This window comes from Pararge aegeria, chromosome 19 (genome assembly GCF_905163445.1).
Source record: "Pararge aegeria chromosome 19, ilParAegt1.1, whole genome shotgun sequence".
Classification (NCBI taxonomy): Eukaryota; Metazoa; Arthropoda; class Insecta; order Lepidoptera; family Nymphalidae; genus Pararge; species Pararge aegeria.
The window spans coordinates 17300001-17307500 of record NC_053198.1 but is presented as its reverse complement, the minus strand read 5'-3'; the positions used below and the strand labels follow the sequence as shown (position 1 = coordinate 17307500).

At 52.9% G+C, this 7500-nt stretch overlaps 2 non-coding genes and 2 pseudogenes across 2 annotated transcripts; 1 reads left to right on the top strand and 3 right to left on the bottom strand.

Annotated features, from left to right (window-relative positions):
- LOC120632409 overlaps positions 1 to 3116 on the bottom strand; it is a 5363-nt pseudogene extending 2247 nt beyond the window's left edge.
- Positions 3117 to 3783: 667 nt separating this feature from the next.
- On the bottom strand, positions 3784 to 3940 carry LOC120632440. Its single transcript, XR_005659114.1, has one exon. It is a non-coding gene; the product is annotated as a 5.8S ribosomal RNA (ribosomal RNA).
- A 350-nt stretch (positions 3941 to 4290) lies between these two features.
- On the bottom strand, positions 4291 to 6193 carry LOC120632464. The gene has a single exon (XR_005659135.1). It is a non-coding gene; the product is annotated as a small subunit ribosomal RNA (ribosomal RNA).
- Positions 6194 to 7153: 960 nt separating this feature from the next.
- LOC120632224 overlaps positions 7154 to 7500 on the top strand; it is a 4299-nt pseudogene continuing 3952 nt past the window's right edge.

Below are 7500 nucleotides of genomic sequence, written 5' to 3'. Positions count from 1 at the left end.
CTCCGAAGCTTTTCTGGTGAATTTCTCTTGTTGCCTTCTAGCCCAGCGCAATTTGTTACGGATCCTAGTGGATCTGGCGGCGGCCCTGGCAGCAACCCACTGCGACGAGCCGAGCGCCCCGAACCTGCGTACAATCAGATCCGGAACGACCGTCCGAAGCGATGGGATCGCCAGGCCGCCGTCCTTAATCGCAGCATGGTAGTAGGCAACCGGCACGTCGTGCGGAAGCCGCAACCATTTCCTCACTGCGCCCCGAATCTGGACGTCCAACCTCCTCAGCCTATCGTCCGAAATCGTTCCTAGCACGAAACCGTGCATGAACCTCGGAACGAGGTGACCCCTCAGGATTTCGAGCCGCTGTTGCGGCTTGAGGGGGGCTTTAGAAATGTTGTTAAGCGCGATTTTTACGTCGTGCTCTATCGTCTTCGACCCGGACAAGAGAGTCATAGTTACTCCCGCCGTTTACCCGCGCTTGCTTGAATCTCTTCACGTTGACATTCAGAGCACTGGGCAGAAATCACATTGCGTCAACACCCGCGAGGGCCATCGCAATGCTTTGTTTTAATTAGACAGTCGGATTCCCCTTGTCCGTGCCAGTTCTGAGCTGACCGTTGAACGGCGGTCGTACAGAACCGCGCCGATCGCGCACGAGACGAAACCGACGCGGCCTTACGGCTAGGAAGATCCGCGGAAGGCCGGAACGCGGGTCCGGATTCCGCCCGCGCGCCCCGAGAGACGCACGAGCATCGACCAGGCCCGGCACCGGCCGCATCCGCTTCCCGTCCAAACCCGACACGCCCCGGTCCTCAGAGCCAATCCTTATTCCGAAGTTACGGATCCAATTTGCCGACTTCCCTTACCTACATTATTCTATCGACTAGAGGCTCTTCACCTTGGAGACCTGCTGCGGATATGGGTACGAACCGGCGCGACATCTCCACGTACATCCCTCACCTGAATTTTCAAGGTCCGCAGAGAGTATCCGGACACCGCCGCAAATGCGGTGCTCTTCGCGTTCCGAACCATATCTCCCTTCTATAGGATTCCATGGAACTCGAACGCTCAGGCAGAAAAGAAAACTCTTCCCGGACCCCTCGGCGGCGTCTTCAGGCCACTTTGGGTTACCCCGTCGAACACTCGCTTTGAAACGAGGGAACGATTATTGAAACGGTTCCGCTGCCGGGTTCCGGAATAGGAACCGGATTCCCTTTCGCTCAATGGGCGTTGCTTATCACAATAAAGTAAAAGTAACACGCCGCATCGACATAAGATCTCTCCTTGAGCTTAGGATCGACTGACTCGCGAGCAACTACTGTTCACGCGAAACCCTTCTCCACGTCAGTCCTCCAGGGCCTCGCTGGAGTATTTGCTACTACCACCAAGATCTGCACCGACGGAGGCTCCAGGCGGGCTCACGCCCAGACCCTTCTGCGCTCTCCGCCGCGCACGTCCTACTCGTTACGGCATAATGACGCGTCTTAAGCGCGTCGCACGTGCCCGTAACGGTATTGTATAGGCAAAACGCTTCAGCGCCATCCATTTTCAGGGCTGGTTGCTTCGGCAGGTGAGTCGTTGCACACTCCTTAGCGGATTCCGACTTCCATGGCCACCGTCCTGCTGTCATGAGCGACCAACGCCTTTCATGGTGTCCCATGAGCGTTTTTTAGGCGCCTTAACACTACGTTTGGTTCATCCCACAGCGCCAGTTCTGCTTACCAAAATTGGCCCACTTGGCACCGTCATCAGATCTCCGGCTTCATCGTTCGAGTAAGCCGGAGTTCTCACCCATTTAAAGTTTGAGAATAGGTTGAGGTCGTTTCGGCCCCAATGCCTCTAATCATTCGCTTTACCGGATGGGACTGTTGTATCGACGCCAGCTATCCTGAGGGAAACTTCGGACGGAACCAGCTACTAGATGGTTCGATTAGTCTTTCGCCCCTATACCCAGTTCCGACGATCGATTTGCACGTCAGAATCGCTACGGTCCTCCATCAGGGTTTCCCCTGACTTCGACCTGACCAGGCATAGTTCACCATCTTTCGGGTCCCAGCATCTGTGCTCGGAGCGCGCCTGCATTCACGGATTGGAAACGAGACGCCTCGGGAGTGCGGGAGGCCGATCGGGACCGGCGCTCCATCCTCCCTACGTTCACTTTCGTTGCGCCTTTCAGTTTTGTGACAAAGACAACTCAATGACTCGCACACATGCTAGACTCCTTGGTCCGTGTTTCAAGACGGGTCCTGCGAGTGCCCGAAAATGACTCATCGCAGACTGAGACGCGCACGGTCCGAGACATCACGGCTGCGACGACAGTTGCGCCGCGTCGCTGTCCGCGCTCGGGCAGGACAGCGACATTGTACGGTGCGAGCTTGCGTCGGGCCGGACGCGCGCGATGCGCGTGCGCGATTCGTACTGATACCGTCCGACAGCCGGCCGGCAACCGTCGCGGTCCAGCGGAGGGCGAACCCACCGCTGGGCGAATCGGACGGCGCTTAAGCCGACGTCGAACGGGTCGCGATGCATTACTGAGAGAGAAGTGCACGACGCCGACGGACTGAGACGGACGCGACCCGTGCCGCGCCGCGGCACCCGTGAGGGGCGAGGCGCGACATCGAGGAGCGCGCACGCACGCCGCCGGATGTCGATGAATCTCTCCGTTCGTTCATTCGAGTTTCGCAGGTTTACCCCTGAACGGTTTCACGTACTCTTGAACTCTCTCTTCAAAGTTCTTTTCAACTTTCCCTCACGGTACTTGTTCGCTATCGGTCTCGCGGTAATATTTAGCCTTAGATGGAGTTTACCACCCACTTAGGGCTGCACTCTCAAGCAACCCGACTCTGAGGAGTGTCCCTCTCGCCGCCTCGCTCCGTCGCTACGGGCCTGGCACCCTCTACGGGAAAACGGCCCCGTTCAAGACGAACTTGGACAGGAGCGGCGACGACGAGATAGCGGAACCTCCCGAACACCACATCTCCCGCGATCGTTAAAACCGCGCGATTCAGTGCTGGGCTCATTCCTGTTCGCTCGCCGCTACTAAGGAAATCCTGGTTAGTTTCTTTTCCTCCGCTTACTAATATGCTTAAATTCGGCGGGTGATCCTCCCTGATCTGAGGCCAACGATAAAAGTGGAGGCAGACGCGATATCCGTCAGCTAGACGGCGCCGCTCGCTCTCGCGCCGCATCGGCGCGAGCGCGCACGGCGCCGCCTCGCGAGTCCGGACGTCGAGTCCGCCTACGGAGTTTTCAGATTAGATTACCGATTCGATTAGACTACTACACGCTACAAACAACAAAGCGCGCTTATGGGTGCGGTTATCAAATGAATTGGTTGGTCTTCACACCGAAAACTCATTGTCGAAATAATGCGCGGAGCGTGTCGTTAACGCGACGCGTCTCTCTCGTGGGCGTCTTAGCGCACGTTTCGCATGCCCGCACCGTGCGTGCGTCGCAGGCGTACGCCACGCATAGCGCACGTATCGCGTTCGACACTAGATCGATTAACCGTTAACGGAAGGGTCGATCGATCGAAGCGATCGTGCGCGCGCGTAGCGACGCTGCTACTGCACCCACGGCTGCTGCTACGGGCTAGCGGCAACGGCGCCGAGCCGGCGAGAGCTTGGCGCGCCTCGAACGACACGCACACATTATTTCATTTTATATATTTAAACGGACCGATTGGCGCTAAGCCTCACGGAGCCGCCATGTGTCCGTGCGCGCGTCTCGCCCTAATGAAAGGTTGTTGAGTCGCGCCCACGAACAGTGTGGCATTTGTTTTTATGCAGCCGGCCCTCAGACAGGAGTGGTCCTGGATGTTTCTCCACGGACCGCAATGTGCGTTCGAAATGTCGATGTTCAAATGTGTCCTGCAGTTCACACTATGACGCGCAGTTAACTGCGTTCTTCATCGACCCGCGAGCCAAGTGATCCACCGTCCAGGGTAATAGTTTAACATTTCTGTTTCATGGTATATTTATTATACAACGTTTTTTGTCATCTATAATATCCAATGCGATCGTAACATAACGACTCTCATCTTAACGGATATAAAGATAACAATATTGGGGTGTCCGAGTAAAGACAACCGACGGACCGCGCCGTGTCGTCGATTATATTGGCTAGTGTCATTGTGGCGACAGCTGAACGCAACCGACAGTCCGGCGGACCGATCGCGACGGTCATACTTATACTAGACGGGTTTTTGTTTTTGTTTTGGTTTGGTCTTTAACATAATCGTACAAACATGGGTGCGCATGCGCGTTTACCGCGGCGACCCGTGCAGACGTTACACGTTAATGATCCTTCCGCAGGTTCCCCTACGGAAACCTTGTTACGACTTTTACTTCCTCTAAATGATCAAGTTTGGTCAACTTCCCAGCAACGCCGACGGCCGTGAAGCCACCGCGTGTCGGTCCGAAGACCTCACTAAATCATTCAATCGGTAGTAGCGACGGGCGGTGTGTACAAAGGGCAGGGACGTAATCAACGCGAGCTTATGACTCGCGCTTACTAGGAATTCCTCGTTTATGGGGGATAATTGCAAACCCCAATCCCCAGCACGAAGGAGTTTCAACGGGTTGCCCGGGCCTCTAGGCCAGGGAGAACATGCTGATTCCTTCAGTGTAGCGCGCGTGCGGCCCAGGACATCTAAGGGCATCACAGACCTGTTATTGCTCAATCTCGTGCGCCTCGAAGACGCCGGTCCCTCTAAGAAGAATTTTAATACGCCGCCAGTGAGTTGCGCGACCGAAGCCGCGCACACCTAAATGACGACGCCTATTTAGCAGGCTAGAGTCTCGTTCGTTACCGGAATTAACCAGACAAATCGCTCCACCAACTAAGAACGGCCATGCACCACCACCCACCGAATCAAGAAAGAGCTGTTAATCTGTCAATCCTTCCGGTGTCCGGGCCTGGTGAGATTTCCCGTGTTGAGTCAAATTAAGCCGCAGGCTCCACTCCTGGTGGTGCCCTTCCGTCAATTCCTTTAAGTTTCAGCTTTGCAACCATACTCCCCCCGGAGTCCAAAATCTTTGGTTTCCCGGAAGCTGCCCGCCGAGCCATTGTAGTAACGTCGGCGGATCGCTAGATGACATATTTACGGTTAGAACTAGGGCGGTATCTAATCGCCTTCGAACCTCTAACTTTCGTTCTTGATTGATGAAAACACCTTTGGCAAATGCTTTCGCTGATGTTCGTCTTGCGACGATCCAAGAATTTCACCTCTAACGTCGCAATACGAATGCCCCCAGTTATCCCTATTAATCATTACCTCGGAGTTCTGAAAACCAACAAAATAGAACCGAGATCATATTCTATTATTCCATGCACGAAATATTCAAGCGGCATTTTGAGCCCGCTTTGAGCACTCTAATTTGTTCAAAGTAAAATTGTCGGCCCATCTCGACACTCAACGAAGAGCACCGCGATAGGATTTTGATATTGAACCGGCGTTTTACCGCCGGCTCACCGACGATATGCTCCGCAGACGTGTCAGTATCACCGCGGATGCGGTGCACCGACAGCGCGGCGCACAAATGCAACTACGAGCTTTTTAACCGCAACAATTTTAGTATACGCTATTGGAGCTGGAATTACCGCGGCTGCTGGCACCAGACTTGCCCTCCAATTGTTCCTCGTTAAAATATTTAAAGTGTACTCATTCCGATTACGAGGCCTCGTAAGAGTCCCGTATCGTTATTTTTCGTCACTACCTCCCCGTGCCGGGAGTGGGTAATTTGCGCGCCTGCTGCCTTCCTTGGATGTGGTAGCCGTTTCTCAGGCTCCCTCTCCGGAATCGAACCCTGATTCCCCGTTACCCGTGACAACCATGGTAGTCGCAGAAACTACCATCGAAAGTTGATAAGGCAGACATTTGAAAGATGCGTCGCCGGTACTGGACCATGCGATCGGCAAAAGTTATCCAGATTCATCAAAATTAACGACTTCGGACGCGAGGCCCTCCGTCGATTGGTTTTGATCTAATAAAAGCGCTCGTCCCATCACTGGTCAGAGTTCTGATTGCATGTATTAGCTCTAGAATTACCACAGTTATCCAAGTAACTGAGTAAGATCTAAGGAACCAAAACTGATATATTGAGCCATTCGCGGTATCGCCTTAATACGGCTTGCACTGAGACATGCATGGCTTAATCTTTGAGACAAGCATATAACTACTGGCAGGATCAACCAGGGAGCTATCCACATACTTCACGCCACGTAACGCCCGTAGCTGTTAAGCTGTAAGGGGAAACGTAGGCGCGCAGTTAGCGAGCCCCTTCCGTAGCGAGCGAGCCGCCGCGCCGGTTCACGGCGCTGCAGCCCCATCTCACGACGGAAGGTCGAAGCACGTCGCGCGCCATTCTATTAAGAGCGGCGACGCGGTGCCCGACAAAATTTATTCTATGATGTGCTGCGAGACGGGAGAGTTTCGCCCCGCCGTCAGCATTCGACGAGCGGAACTATTAAACCCAGACGCCCACGCAGGACGAGGACACATTTCACGTTGCACCGCCTCCGTTAGGAGGCCGTGCGACATGGTCCCAAGCATTGAAGGTTCTTTGAACGAGACTTAACACACATTGACGCTCTTGCGAGCTATGATTTTATAACATATTCGAGTACGACACTTTGATCGTCGCCCGGTACTTGAGAGACTTCTTTTATAACACCATTTTTATATTATTTTTAACACCACGCGCATAAAACACAGGGGGCGAAGCCGCACAAACGAACGCAACAGTCTGCGATTGTGAGCGCGCCACGCCGGTCCCGTATTATGAGAGCTGTATTAAAAATATCACATCTGAATGTACAGTTTTTATATTAAACTGCTGCTGGATAAACTTTTAACGACCGTTTGATTTTACATTGAAATGTAATAACGAAATAACGCAGAGGGAATTTCTGACAGTTAACACATTCGACCCGAGAGAGAGCACATCATATCACAATCGATAATAATATACACTCTTGAAAATCTCACACATTAATGCCATAACAATTGCCCAGACGCGATTCCGTCGGTCGACGCCGTTCATCGGGGTACAATATTAATATGATATTAAAAAATAATACCATAAAAATAAATAAATAAATAAAATAAACATAATATAATATTATAATAAAAAAGAGAACAACCTCTTTTTTTAGAGAAATGCGAAACGTGACAACAATACTAACGCAGAGATACGCGAGAGAGAAGTCTGAACAACGCCACTTTGCGTGGCGCCGCAATCATACTACTCCTTTTAGACTCTGGTATTTCGTCGTCGCCGTCGCCGTCACCTTCGCACCTCCACCCCATATAGTAGTGGCGCGGCGCGACGGGCCTAATGTGTTAGTGAACAAATTAAATTAAACATATTTAAATGGTTTTTTTTTTTTTAATATCCAATTAAAGGAAAAAAGGGACCGCCAGGAACACCTCTTGCACGAGAACGGGCGTGGGCTTGGGCGTGGGCGTGGGCGTGGGCGCGATGCTTGCGGGCGATTGCCGCGTGG